We start from the raw sequence: 15,314 nt of genomic DNA, 5'->3' as shown, positions 1-15,314 counted from the left end.
AGTACAGTGGCTTAAATAAGATAAACTGATTTTTCTTTCATGTGCTAGTATAGAAATGAGCGTCTTTGCCAGGCTGTTGCAGTTGTTGCCATTTCCGAGCCAGCAGAAAGGAGGAGAGAGGGAGCAGGGGGCCCACAGCTTCCTTGTGAAGACATGATTGGGAAGTTGCACACATCACCTTCACCAGAGTGGCAAGAGAAGCTGGTAGATATAATGGCTAGTGTAGAGAATATGTGCCCAATTAAAACTTTGCAAACTCTATTAATAAAAGGAAGAAGGGGAGATTAGATGTAGGGGACAATAAGCAGACTTTTAGGCCTTATAACAACCACATTAGGTAGAGATTAGTATCATTTCCATTTCACATTTGGAGAAACTGGGGCTTGAAGAGGTAAAGATCACACCATTAGTCAGTGAAAGAGCAGAACTCTTGACAAAACTTCACTGTCATTCCCCATTTTATCATTTATTTTTGTCTGTCTCTCTGTCTGTCCTTCTCTCATGTACACACACACATATACACACACATGACTCAGTGTTTCATGCTTGGATGGGATTTACCCCATTTTCATCCTTGGAGTGTCATTCAGTCTTAACTTCTTAGAATTCAACCAACAAGGAGAAGGAAGTAAGTAGAGGTGAGTGTCCCAAGGGCTAGGGCCCTGTCGGTCACTCCAACAGCAGAGCTTGCCGCCCCTGGGTGCATTGGGCTCCTGAGGAAGCTGCCTCTGGGGGCAGCGTGTACTAATGAGTCAGGACCTGTGTCTCAGGTGGAGGGGGTTGAATGTGCACCGGGGGCTTATAAATGATGAGGGGCAGGGGTCCCTGACTCCCAAGCAACAATAACAAACAGGCCATCAATAGGTATATTGGCCATATGTCCTTGTGTACTGGGATAATCCTTGTTTACAACTGCTGTCCCAGTGTACTTATTAAAAGTGTCCCTCTCGAAAGTACACCAGTTTGGATGATAAATTATATGGTCACCCTACCAATAGCCCTATGTTACCATAGGTGCTAAGCCTTAAAATGTTGGGGCAAAAACTATGGAGATGTTTAATAGCTAACTAAGCAGGAGAGATGCCTAAATATGAGTCCCTGAATTTTATTGCCATTGTAAAGTCACAATAAGAAACTGATCAACGATTCAAATTAACAGTAATTCCATGACGCTGGATAAACCCAAACAATCTAATTATAAAATTTAATTTTATAATTCATTCTTAGATTACCACACAGAGTAAAAATGTCTTGGAGCGTGTTTTCTCTGCAGAATCATTAATGATTAAAATATCTGCTAACAGATGCATGCATAGTTACCAATTATTCAAACCACATAAGACTTTATAAAATTCCGTCTATGAGAGGTATTCAATAAATACCCTAGAATTCATCTATTTCACGTCCATGCCCTTTGGTTTCAATGACATTCTCATTTTTCAAAACAATATTGAGTTATGATGAACATGGAGTTTCAGAAAAGTTCTTCCCAGTGTATTAAAATTTACTCAATTTGTAACACCACAATTTTATTCCTTAGAGGTCATCATTGACACTCCATATCTATGAATGTGACCAAAAATTTCCTGGAGGGAGATTTGCAAAATGACAGTTCTCAAGGAAATTTGTGATTTGGAGTCAGAAACGTGTAATTAAAGATCAACACAAAAAAGAGGTTTCTGCTCCTTGAAGTTAGAATGAAATACAGGACATACTCATTATCCAAGGATAATGAGTAAAATAAAAAACAGCAATGTATAGCGAGCTCACTTAAAATAGGGACCAAAATTTCATTTGCTGTTGTTAGTGCCGTCCGGTAGATGCCGACTCCTAGCCATGCTGCGTACAGCAAAGTGGAACCCTGCTCCATCTTCTTGTGCCATCCTCTCACCTCCCGGCGCTGTATCAGACAATGCTCCGCTGCTATTCACAGGGTTTTCATTGACAATATTTTTCGGAAGTGGCTGGTCAGGTCCTTCTTTCCAGTCTGGAAGCTCTGCTAAAACCTGTCCACCGTGGGTGACTCTGCTGGTATTTGAAATACCAATGGCATAGCTTTCAGAATCAGAGTAACACATGGCCACCACAGTGTGACAACCAACAGAAGGATGGTGTGGTTCCCTGATCCGGAAACGAACCTGGCCGTGGTGGCCGAATCTTAACCACTAGATCTGCAGGGTTGGCCAAAATTTCATAGTAAATGTTGAAAACAAAAAAAGCCTCCATAGGATTTAATGAAATTAAAAACTATACAGATTTTGGTGTAACTTTCCAACAAAACTGTACTTCGGCATATACCATATTTCATTTGATGCTTGGTTTTCACAACGTGACTATAAAGAGCATCATTTAACAAAAACGTGTGAGGGCTTCGTTGGTCTCCCCAGGGGATTCTCTTAAACCTTTTCATATCCAAATATTCTCTGTTGGAGTGCTTAGCCTGTTGGGGTGCTTAGCCTGTCAGCCTTCATGTGCTTTATTCTTCTCAGTTGTCAACCAGTCTAACTCCACTAGCTCCTTGTTTACCAAAGTCTTTGTGTGTGTGATTTTGAGCAGTTCTCTACATCACTTCCATCAATCTCATGAAATTCTGCTTCTTTCACAAGATTTTCATTTCGCTTTGCAACCAATGTGCATCATATTGACAGGGCTTTGCTGGATATTCTAAACAACAGTAATCTTGGAATCTGAACAAGAAAGACAGTGATGTAATTGGTGGGAGTCAACACTAAACGGAGCAGAATATTTGAATGGGAAATAACTTAATGCTGTTTGGTCCATTAGATAATACAGTATTTTCCTTAATAAAGCCTCCCATGCCCACTGAAAGCAGTAGGGCCTTACATGATGAACTCTAGGGTAGCCAGGACCCCCTTGTACTTCAGGCTGGAGTCCCAACTCCATCAACTTCTTCTACGGTCTTGAGCAAGTCATTTTATCTCAGTGATCCTTCAAGTCCAAAAAACCCAGATTCTTTTTCTGGGCTCCAAGGAGTCCTGCGTATGTTTTAATGTGCATGTTCTCAGGAAATGTGCTCTTATGTTTCCTCAAATTCTCAAAAGAATCCAAACCACCGATTGTGAAGTATCTCACATGATCTTTAAAGTTGCTTCCAGTACTCACATTCTCTGATTTCTGATTTTCCCTGGGTCAAACTATCTGTGGGGAACGAAAGGGGAGGGTTGAGTTAGGTCCCAATAGAAAAACCTATGAACTGTTACCTGTAATCAGTGTTGAAATGTAGGTAGGTAATCCGTCTACTCTAACCAACAATCTACCTTCCAGCAATACCTTGAAACTTATTTTGAGAAACTAAAGATTTACAAGTTTTTTGTTTCAGGAGAGGCAGAATGCAATACGGAAGATTTAATGGTGCATGTGCAAATCATTAGAGAAATACTGGGCACTCAGCTAAATCTATTTCTAAGGATTTGAAACATCACTAAACAACCACCATCTTGTATTAGTAATTAATTATGACTAGAATCACTGCAAACATTGGAAGCAGAAAGAATGAAAATGATACATAGTATCTGATGAGGACAGAGCAAGTAGGTTTTCTGAAAACAGTAGTAACTGGGCCTTTAATACAGTTATTCCAAACCTTGACATCATCATAACTATAACTTTACTAAATGCTAAATTTACATTCTAAACTCTAAAGAGACCTCAACATGATATTCTTGTAATAGCAATATGAGGGGAAAAAAGAGAAATTGCTTTGAAGACATCAGCTTCACTTCAAGGCTCTTTAGACTCTCTTTCGTTGGACTCAAAGGATCCGAGTCTCATTTATTTATCTATTCATCAGAAATGGGAGGGACTCAGGATGGGGAAATCTTGTACAAAACTATTGCACTAGTGTAGGCCTGCACTCGTGAAATCTTGAATGACAATATTCAACAGCAGATGGCCAAAGGCCAAGGACTTTAGGAAAAGAGTTGATGTTTTTTATTTAGCATTCACAGGCAAATAGAGCCTATCCTTCTGTCAGTGTGGGGCTTGAGAAGTTTATGGAAAAACCTGAAGCAGGTTATAGAGACTGAGTTAATTCAAATATAATCAGAGGCTAGGACAGGGAAACTTGTTAAAGTGATTTACCAATCTGCTTTCTCAGCCGTAGAAATTTTTTGATTTTTAAAAGGCTTTGAGAGATTAAATTTGTTGAACTGCTGATTAGACCACGCTTCCTTACAGACATGAAAAGGCACATGCACAAAATGATTGAACCTGTTTGGAAAAACAAAGAGCAGAGCTTACTAATTCAAGTATATGCCAGGCTTTAGACTCAAATTGTATGGAAATATTAAGCAACTCACAATAGGAATCATTTCCTATTGCCAAACTGCCATGAGCTTAATAAACTCACAGATTTTCAAAAATTGCACCATGGTGAAAGTAAATTAATAGTTTCAGAAGAGATATGTAGGTTTTTATGATGATGTAGCAGTGGACATTTTGGACAGGTGTGGTCATTTGCCTTGTCAGCATTCATGTCCTCCTTTCTTGTGGTAGCCCCTCCTTTTCAGTGGGGCCACCCCTTCCCCTCTGTCAGTCCCTAAGTCTGTGAGACTCCCTCCAAGGCTCCAGGGGTGATATTGTGCTCAAACTTGACTCAGCCCTGAACAATTACAGCACTACTTCCTTTTGGTCACAGTGATTGGAAGAGTAATGGGTATGGCCAAAGCGGTTGTAATGACATTGAATCTCTGGGCTGTTGAGGAGACTACTGAAAATAATCCTCTTTTTCTGGATTTAAACGTAGGAGGGTGTGAGGGTGTAGCTGCTGTAGCGACTTTGTCAGGCACCATCTTCGGGAGCCCGAGAATGATACATTGTTACCATCCAAACCTCAGACCTCATTCCAGTTTAGGCAAAAAAGGTCCAGCTCTGAATCACGCACTGTGCTTAATTATCATGTCTCTGAGGTCCACTCTAGTCTGGAACAGTTCCTCAGTTTTTCTCTGACCTTCCTGACCCTGAATCTTTTGAAGATTACAGGCCAGTTATCTTTGGAGTGTTCCTCAACGTGGGTTTTTCTTTGGCTTTAGCACTGGAGTGTTCAGGAAGGGAAGAGGAGGAGGTAGGTTTTTCGATTATTTCAGTAAAATTTTTGTGCTTTTAAAAATAGTTTTGGTACTGATAATGAACCATTCTTTTTGGTCAGAAAGAAAGAAAGAGAAGGAAATTTCGGGGGTTTCCAGGTGGTAGTCTGGTCCTCTCTTACGCTTTCTGTCGAGGGCAATGGGTGAAGGAATTATTTCTGTTTTGAAAGGAGCAGCTCCCAGCAGAGTGGAAGTGCTTGTCCCCTTAATGGGTAAGGGAGGCAATAGGCCTGCGGAATGACCACTGTTGCCCTAACCTTGTGGTGCATCAGCTTGGTTCTTCAGCACCACTTGCACCTCATAGTGGATTATTGCACACAGACTTCAGAGGGCCCCTTGGCCCACGGCTCTGGCCTCCTTAGCTGCCCTAGCAACTTGACCCTCAAATATACTTTTCTCTTGCTGCAGAAAAGATCATCTCCTAGGAGAATTTTTAATTTACCTTCAAAGCTTTGAACGTAAATTTGGGCCTTGTGTTTAGTGCACGACTTAAATGGAACCCCTGCTGTTCAGGAGAGTGGATTACTGGTGGACTTAATTATTATTTATGAATTCCGTGAAAATCTAGACATCATTTTATCCTGATCAGAAATTACAAATGACTGTTAAAGAAGGCATGAGTTTTTAAATATGTAGCATGTTTATTTATACACACAGGAGGTGATGGAAGTTTGTACTTGTGTGTTGGAAATTGAATTTTAGCAAAACTTGGCAAGACGAGCACGGGGACCTCCTGACAATCCACGTGACAATGAATGACTGGACCCCCGACTGCGCACCTGGATGTCTCCCCATGGGCCTATGGAGCCCTCCCAAGAAATAGCAATGAGGAAGGAGTTCATGCCAGGGCTGCAGACCCCTTGGGAAAAGCCTCAACTTGTTTTAGAAAACATGCCTGCTTGTTTTCTTACTTTTCTGGAAAAGATTAGGGAAATTCTTGCCCCTTAGAGTTCTTAAAAGGGTAAACTATGGGAGCCGGCCCTATGGCCCAGTGGTTGGGTTCGTGCACTCTGCTTCAGTGGTCCAGGGTTCACCGGTTCGGACTCTGGGACATGGCACTGCTCATCTGGCCATGCTGTGGTGGTGTCTCATGTAGAAGAGCTAAAGAGAGGAAGATTGACCACAGATGTTAGCTAAGAGCCAATCTTCCTCAAAAAAAAAGAAAGGTCAAATATGATTGCGATTGAGTGAAATCTTGGACTCTTAATCTCTGCCTTGAGGGGAATTCCAAAAGGATGAGAACATTCCCCACTTCAGAAGGGTCTCCTTTCCAAGTGCAGCAGAAGGTCTGTTGTGATGGAGACAGGCCCTCTCTTCCTAGCACAATGTCAGCTGTAATTATGGTGAGCCTCAAAACGGAGGGAAAGAAAATAGCAGTCCTGTGACAGAACAGCTGGCTTATAAGATAGTTTTCTAAACAAAAATTATTAACAACAAAACTTTGTAAACAAAAATCTTTGAGGATGAATAAAACTGTGTTCACTGAATCCTTAGGTTAAAACACACGCATGCACACACAGAAACACATGACATAATTTCAGTGCGTTAATTTTGCTTCAAAAATTAACGTACATCATGGAAATCCCTGTGTGCATTTCCTTGAGGGCTTTTTCTAGAAAAAAAAAGTTTGCTGCAAACTTTAGCTTGCGTAAGATTCATCCAGGAATCTGTTTACAATGAAGATTCCTCAGCTTCACCCCTTAAGACTGTTTCAAATGGTCCAAAAAGTCCTTTTTGGGAAACAACAAATTAGAGGGAAAAGAGGAAGGGTGTCATAAGAGGGCAGACAACTTACTGTGACACAGGCGTGGGGACTTGACCCTGGCCTCTGGGCTGCAGATTGCTGGGAGAAAGGCGATGGTTGAGCCTCCCTTGGAAAGGAAGCACTTATAAAATTATACAAGTAATATAACTATATTTCATTCAGCTTTTTACAAAAAGAAATTTTATGATCCAATTACTCTAACATGTTAATTCTTATCTATTACTTCATTTCTATCTTCTTTTTTCAGATGCCAAATTTTCCATAGTTATAACCACAGAATATACGTTTATAAAATTGTATCTCTTCCTCTCCTCTTGGTTTTATTCACATAAGTCTTATTCCATATCTCTACCAGGTCCCCCTAAACATAATGTTAAAGCGCTCCATATTGCTTTGTTGATTGGTTTCACAATCATTTACTTTATCATGTCCTACTGGTGAACATTTAGTTTGCTTCCAATTTTGCTGTGTTGAATACCACCATTGCGATAATCCTTTGATCATTTGGGTTAAATGCTAAGGTAGATTCCCCTTCATTTTGGGCATCTTGTGTTTTAACCCATGAAAGTTCTTCCCTCACTTTCTTCCTCTCAAGTCAAGGCCCAGGTACAGTCTATGCGCCTCAAGAGTAGAGCAGTTGAGGTTTAGGAAGCAACGAATTTTCAGCCAGTCAAAACTACTAAAGGATACTAAGAAGGAAGGGAACATCTTTCTGTGCTAGAGATTGTCCAGGTCTCTGGAATGATTGTAAAAACAAATGAACAACCAAACAACAAAAAATCCCAAGAATCTTGCAGGGCTCAGAGAAGAGCTTATAAAGTTTTTGGGAATGGAGGGAAAGGAGAAGAATGAAAAATAAAATGCAACCTGAGAAGGCGGTTCAAGATGGCGACATAGGAAGATCCTGAATTCATCTCCTTCTACAGACAGACCAAATCTACAGCTATGTATGGAACAATTTACTTTGAAAAAGACCCAAAAACTAGCTGAGCAACTCCTTCACTCTGGCAAAGGACAAAAGGCCACATTCAAGAGTGTAAGAAAGGCTGAGACACAATCTCACCATAAACCCCATCCCCCACACAGTGACCCACAACTGGGAAGGAAGTCAAAAACCCAGAGCCTCTCCCTGAGGAGAGAAGAGTTCATACTCCACATCAGACATCCCAACATTTAAGACCTGCACCTGAGAGATAAGCCCCCAAAACATCTGGCTTTGAAAACCCATGGGACTCGGGTCCATGAGAACCAAATGGCTGTAGTGCACTGAGAAACCCCTCACCTGTCCAGGGCCCGGCACAGAAGCAGACATTTGAAAAGGGCCCAGACTTTATCAAAGAGATTCATTTGCTAATAAAGCATTGGTTGGAGGGGCAGGGGCCAATTGGAATGCTCAATGGAGATGAAGGAGCTGGCAGGTGGCATTTTCATGCTCTTCCTCTGCCACACTACAGCTGCAGATGTCATCTTTTTTTTCCCCTTTCTTTCCCTCTAGACCTTCTTATTTTTTCCTTTGTCAGGTATCATCTTCACACTCTCCCTCTGCACACTCCACAGCACCACTATCTCCCAGAGGGGAGATTTACATACATCTGGTGCCCCAGTTCTCATGTATGGTGTCCTAGATTTTGCTTCTGCAGTCCAGGTGATGTCCCTTGATCACCTGGCTCTGGAGGCCAGGGGGTCTTGGTTCCTGGGGCCCATGGGACTATAAAATCAGAGAGATAATTCTTGGCTGACTACCGCCCCCAGGACACTGCACAGATAGCAGACTGAAACACACCTCAGTCTACGTGAGAAAGAGGCCTATTTACTGCTCCTGAAGCTTCAGCCTGAGAGGCAGGCTTCAGGTTTGGCATATTTCTAGAGGTCTGTGGAGGTACTCCCAAGGAATGTAAGCTGAGGGACAGCATCTTGTGCTTTCCTTCTGCCTTGCTCCAGCTCACTGGTATCTGTCAGTGTTGCAATCCAATGTACACATCAGGATAGATGCGGAGAGGGCTGATGGCCACTCTGAGTTTATTATAACCAGTGTTTCAATATATACATAGCTTACATCTATTAAACATCACAGGTGTTCTGGATGAAGTAATTAGCAAATGCCAAGAATTCTTAGTGATTTCTCAAGGAGCCCTCCCTTGGCCTCTGTTTTGATATTATCATGTTATTGCTGTGCTTGTATATTTTTATCTCGGAGCAGGCAAGGCCTCCTAGGCAACGGCCCCTCCTGCTCCTGATATTGATATCCTGTCTCCATCTGTGCCCCCGGGCGACTGTGCCTGTCTTAGGTTGCCCCACCCTGGAGGTCTTACCTGTCATGGCTGACCGGCCTTCTCACCTCCGGATCACAGTTTGTTGGCAAGCCTTTTCCAGTGATTATTAACACTTCCTGCATCAGGGGCGGCTATAGTATCTCCCAGAAAGGAGCTTATACACTTGCCTGGAGCCTCGATTTTTGTGACTGTCACCCAGAGGACACCTCCAGATCACCTAGCTCTGGTGGTCAGCAGGCAGGGCTTACTCTTGAAGTCCCACAGGATTGCATATATTTGCATAGTTTTAAAGCTGCTGCCTGAGGGTCTGGCTTCCAATCACCATGAACCTAGGTGCTGAGATCACCAGCTGTGGGACACGGACAGGTCTTGGCACACCCTCAACTATAAGAGCTATTAAAAATAAAATAGGCTGCTTGGACAAGCACAAAGGTTTGAGAGACAATCAAGAGCTGTGGCAGGGTTGAACAACAAGGTTCATCTCCTACATAAGGCCACTCCTCCAAGACTGGGAGAGAAAGCTGTTTCCTCTAATGAATAGAAACAAACACAGAGAGTTAAGCAAAATGAGGAAGCAGAGGAATATTTTTCAAATGAAAAAACAAGATAAAACCTCAGGAAAAAATCTTCATGAAATGGAGACAAGTAATCTGCCTGATAAAGAGTTCAAAGTACTGGTCATAAAGAGGCTCATTGAACTTGGGAGAAGAATGGGTGAACACAGTGAGAACTTGAACAAAGAGATAGAAAATATAATAAAGTACCACATAGAAGTCACAGAGCTAAAGAATACAATAACTGAGCTGAAAAATACTCTAGAGGGGTTCAAAAGCAGGTTAGAAGAAACAGAAGAAAGGATCAGTGAACTCAAAGACAGGTCAAAGGAACTTGCCCAATCAGAATAGCAAAAATAAAAAAGAAGTTTAAAAAGTGAAAATAGCTTAAGGGACTTATGGGACATTTTAAGCAGATTTGCATTATAGGGGTTCCAAAAGGAGAAGAGGAAGAGAGAGAGAAAGAAGCAGAAAATTTATTTGAAGAAATAATGGCTGAAAACTTGCCTAAACTGGGGAAGAATATCCAGATCCAGGAAACCCATATATTTCCAAATAAGATGAACCCAAAGAGACCCACACCAAGACATATTATAATTAAAATATCACAAGTTAAAAACAATGAGAGAATCTTAAAAGCAGCAAGAGAAAAACAACTTATTACATACAAGGGAACTCCCTTAAGACTATTAGCAGATTTTTCAAAAGACACTTGCAGTCCAGAAGGGAGTGGCATGATACATTCAAAGTGCAGAAAGAAAAATACTCCAACCAAGAATACTTTACCTGGCAAAGTTATCATTCAATTCATGCATCAATGGACCTATATACACTGGAATAGTATTCAGCCATTAAAAGAATGAAACCTTGCCATTTCTGGCAACATGTATTGAACTTGAGGGCATTATGTAAGGGAAGTAAGTCAGATAGAGAAAGACAAATACTGTATGATTTCACTGATATGTGGAATCTTGGAAAAAAAAAAAAAAAACAGCAAGCAAGCTCATAGATACAGAGAACAACAGATCAGTGTTTGCCAGAGGCTGGGGGATGGAGGTGGCTGCAATGGGTGAAGAGAATCAAAGGTACAAACTTCCAGTTATAAAATCAATAAGTCGTGGGGATGTAATGCACAGCATGGTGACGATACAACTGTATTCATATTTGAAAGTTGTTAAGAGAGTACATCTTAAAGTATCTCATTGCAAAGAAAAACATTTGTAACTATGTATGGGGAGGGATGTTAACTAGACTTAGTGTGGTGATCATTTCACAATACATACAAATATCAAATCATTTTGTAGTGCACCTAAAACTAATATAATATTATATGCCAATTATACCTCAATAAAAAATTAACATAACCTGAAAGCTTAAAAAATAACTAACCTTTACTGACTGCTTACTAGTGGGGACTTCGACAGGGTCTGAATAAATAGCACCCTTCTTTCCTGATCAGATGCTAAATAAACTGAGAAATAAACAAAAGAGCAGCAGATAGTGGCCAAAATAACACCTTTGCTACTGATAAAGCTATGGTGGAGGAAATGGCTTATTTCTATGGGCAAATGCTTTTCTCCAGGACCACTCCTAGGGTGTGCAAGGCTCTGGGAAATATTTTTGTTGGGCCCTTGTCTATATAAACAAATTGATTAAAAAATATATTTATAAAATGCATCAGCCCATGTGAGGGATTGTGACTTATCAATCAAGATTTAGAACAAATAATGAATAAAGACATGCTTACATATTTGTCTGTGATCTCATCAGTGCATGTGATGATTTTTCATACTATCCAGGCACCATTTCTTCCTGCCCAGCTCCAGGAACCATTTATTCATGTTCTTTATTATATGCACTGTTCCTGGCTAATTTCATATTTCCTACAGTGAGGAAATGATAGCAACAGCATTATTACTCATGATGATGTGGCCTTCCAGAACCTGTTTGTATTGAAACAATATAAGTCTTCTGGCCTCTGCAGTTGCCTAATTCCATTTATTTAATGCTGGTTGCATCATTACTCCTGATGCTACATCACCCACAGAGTCGCCTGTGAATACCAGCTTCTGATGACTCTATCAAAGGTTGTTTTTGTGCTTCATTGACGATGACCGCTTATGCAAGTGTTATCCAGAGTATGCAGGAAAATGTGAACAGTAGTTTATTTTCTAGATATGTTAAATTTACTGATCTGAATTTTATACCATAAACAGAAGAGTATAGCTTCCAACTCCATCCTCTCTTGAACTCCTTAGGCCATATCCACTGCATTCCTAGAAGATGATCTCTTTAATGTGGACCCTGCTCTTGCCTTCCACACCCCATCAGCAGGGAGGAGGAGTGATGGATCGAAGGAGAAGAGCAATTTCTTTTTTTTTCTGAGGAAGACTTGCCCTGAGCTAACATCTGTGCCAATCTTCCTCTATTTTGTATGTGGGTCGCCATCACAGCATGGCCACTGATGAATGGTGTAGGTCCACATCTAGGAACTGAACCCAGGCCACCAAAGCAGAGCATGCCAAACTTAACCAATAGGCTATGGGGCTGGCCCCAAGAGTGGTTTCTTTTGCGTAAGAAAAGCTGATCCCTCATCCAGCACAGTTTAAGGCCAACGTATGAGAGCATGACGTCACCACAGTTGGAGCCAGGAGAGGACATGGATGGAGAGGGTCTGCTGGTGCAACAGTCTCAAGTGTCCTCAGAGGAGATGGGCATAGCCACGCAGGAAACCTGCTAGGGGTGGGTGACTGCCCCAGGTGATAGCAGTGGGGGTGAAACAGGTAAAGGACACCTCCTGGCCCTCACCTGAAGTGCCATAGACCAGGTGGCACTTCAGGGATATAGGCCCACATATGCAGCTCAAGCCAAGCCCTGATCTTGCTTTGCTTCTGATGTGAATGAAAGGTACTCCAAATCAGCGTGATTCTGGTGGCCTAATCTTGCTCACTCTTGCAAAAGAAATACCCTACCATTCAGTGGGAGGGAGTTGCTGGCCAGATCACCCTCCCGGAACCAGAGTCCAGACATGGGGCCTCAGAATGACCCCACAGATATGAGTCGTGGAACTTCTTGGGGCGTCTCGTTGAGTCCACTTGCAGGGTGGAGGGGGAGAGAGCACCCAGAAGGCAGACACAGGTCTGGGGCGCACACTGAATCCCACCCAGACGTTGCTGCCTGTCCAGTCAGTTCCAGGCCCTGGAAGGGGACTCGAACATTTTGAGGGAAGAACTCCAAGGCGCAGGACCCCTGTTTGCAGTGAAGGGCTGGGCAGGTGTAAGGGCAGTGCTGCTCTTCTTAATAGTGACCTCCAGAATTAGCCTGATGTGCTGTCACTACCACGCTGGGGCAGATGAGGGCTGCTCTCCGAAAAGCAGAGGCAGCTGCTTACTTCCAAGAGAGGAAAAGAAGTTGAGACAAGCATGCCAGTTCACTCACCCTGATTCTAACTGGATCAAGCCACTTCCCAACAAGTGAGGGGTGGAGAGAGGCCAGGAGTGTCTCTGCAGCGGAGTTCCCTCTACATGGAAGGAAACATTGGGAATGGGAAAGAAGCGTTCCTACCCAAAACTTACTCCGTGCCTGACAGGATCCTAAGTACTTTACGTGTATTAACTCACTCAATTCGCATAAAGACCCTACAAGAGAAATATCATATGTCTCTCTTTTATAGATGAGGCAACAACACATGGAAGTCAAGCAAGCTCCTCAAGATTTCACAGCTAGTACATGGTCAGACTTAGGATTTAAACTGAGATAATCTGGCTGATGAGGAAGGAAGGAAGGAAGGAGGGGCAGGAGGGAGGGAAGAAAGGACAGAGAAGAAAAGGCTAGAGTCTGTCACCTCTGGAGTAACTGGCAGGATTGAGGGCTTTTTTCTTCCCTTATAACTTGGAGGAGTGTGTAAACATTGCCTCCACTTTCCTCTTCCCAGGCTCAAGAAAGTCTGCACAGAACAACTCTAAATTGTATTTCCATTTGAAAAGAATAAATATTCTCCTTGGGTGCAATGAGTCTTATCCTCACTTTTGTAGACATCATCTCTGACATGAACAGGTCACTAGAAAATGCTGCTACTCAATTTACAAGACAAAATGTTCCCTTCATTGTGATGTTTTTTTTTTCCACCCAGCAGGTTTCCTACTTCAGGACCACGAAGCAATCACCGGCTCCTACAGATTATTAAGCAGTGTTGTCGTCCTTATAAAACTTCAAATTTCACCCTGTACTTTCATTTTGATAAAGGGCCTGCTGCAAAGGAAGTTTGCAGAAATGCGAAGGCAGCCTGGACTCCTGTCTAGCAGAGATGACATGAGCCTAACAGCCAAGCCTGGAAAGGAGGAAACATTGCTTCCCATGAAGCCTCCTGCAGACTTTCTAGGGGTGAACTACACTGGCAAACAGGTTGCAGGCTAGACGGTAGAGTTTTTGCAAAGAGACTCCAACCAGAGAAGGACAAACTACTTCTTTTAAGACATGAATTACAGGCATCTTCCCGAATGCAGTGCAAGTCCACTTTTATAGCACTTTGGGAGCAGAGCATTACAACAACGCCATCTCTTAAAGTGTGCAGGGAAGGAAGCTACTAGACGGAACAACTGTGAAATATCCCACAGCAAACAGAGAGGTGGTGGGGGACGTAGGGCAGTAGAGCTGTGAGCAGGGACAGCTCTCAGCCCCCAACCCCTCTCTCCTGCACTTAAGGTGGACATACAGTCCCAACTGTGGCCTGAAATGAGCCGATGAGTTAGGCAAAGCCTATTCACCATCCTTGACTATCGGAGACCCATATGGTTTTAGAAGGGCCTCTGAGAATGTGTCAGCCAGTGGAGGTTGGAATCAACACAACTTTCCTAGGGGACACTGCCCTTTTATGAGGAAAAGGAACAACTACATATACTTAAATATACATATGGTGTATTTTTTTGCCAGTATGGTAAAATGTTAATGATTCTTAAATCATCAAATCCACTGCAGATAGATGATGTATATGTAGGGGTTTGTTGTATATTCTTTTAATTTCTCATGTATTTTTGAGATGTTATTAAAATATTTTTTAAAATATTGACACTTCTATTTTAAAATCCCTTAGAAGTCTAACATTTGTGCCACGCAAGGGTGCCAAATACCTGTTGAGAAATTCTCAGTTGCTGGAAGCTAGAGAATCAGTGACATTGGCTTTTATTTTCTAGCCCTTCCAGCTCTCCCGCTTTCCCACTATGTTCTCCCCACCCCAAGCCTTTCCTAATTTAAAACCGACCCAAAATGGAAGCAGAAAAATAGCAACTCACAAGCAAATGTCTTGATCTGCTTCTTTGTTATTATTTTCCCACTTTGTCTGCTGGAAGCTGAGACCTATGCACAAAGCGGGCTTGTAGGTAAACACAACCTATTTCTGATCTAACCTTAGCTGCTGCCCTGACTCACCCAAGGATTACACTGGGCAAGAAAGCAAGGGCGGAGCTTTTGGCAGAGTGGACGAACTGTGTTTGGAGTCAGAAAACCTGAATTCAAGGCCTAGATCCAACATTTTCTGGCTGTGTGATCATGGGCAAGCCACTGCCTCTTCCTTAAGTGAGGTGATACATTGGTGATTTGTTAGTTTTTCATTGAATCT

At 42.2% G+C, this 15,314-nt stretch overlaps 1 long non-coding RNA gene across 1 annotated transcript; it reads right to left on the bottom strand.

The window, feature by feature from the left end:
• Positions 1–5,726: 5,726 nt before the first annotated feature.
• On the bottom strand, positions 5,727–15,094 carry LOC139075134 (uncharacterized). Its single transcript, XR_011525211.1, has 3 exons — positions 14,989–15,094; positions 6,901–6,976; positions 5,727–6,206 (listed from the first exon to the last, which is right to left on the bottom strand). It is a non-coding gene; the product is annotated as an uncharacterized lncRNA (long non-coding RNA).
• Positions 15,095–15,314: the final 220 nt, after the last annotated feature.

Source organism: Equus przewalskii, chromosome 13 (assembly GCF_037783145.1).
Source record: "Equus przewalskii isolate Varuska chromosome 13, EquPr2, whole genome shotgun sequence".
NCBI lineage: Eukaryota > Metazoa > Chordata > Mammalia > Perissodactyla > Equidae > Equus > Equus przewalskii.
This window is presented reverse-complemented; position numbering and strand designations above follow the sequence as displayed.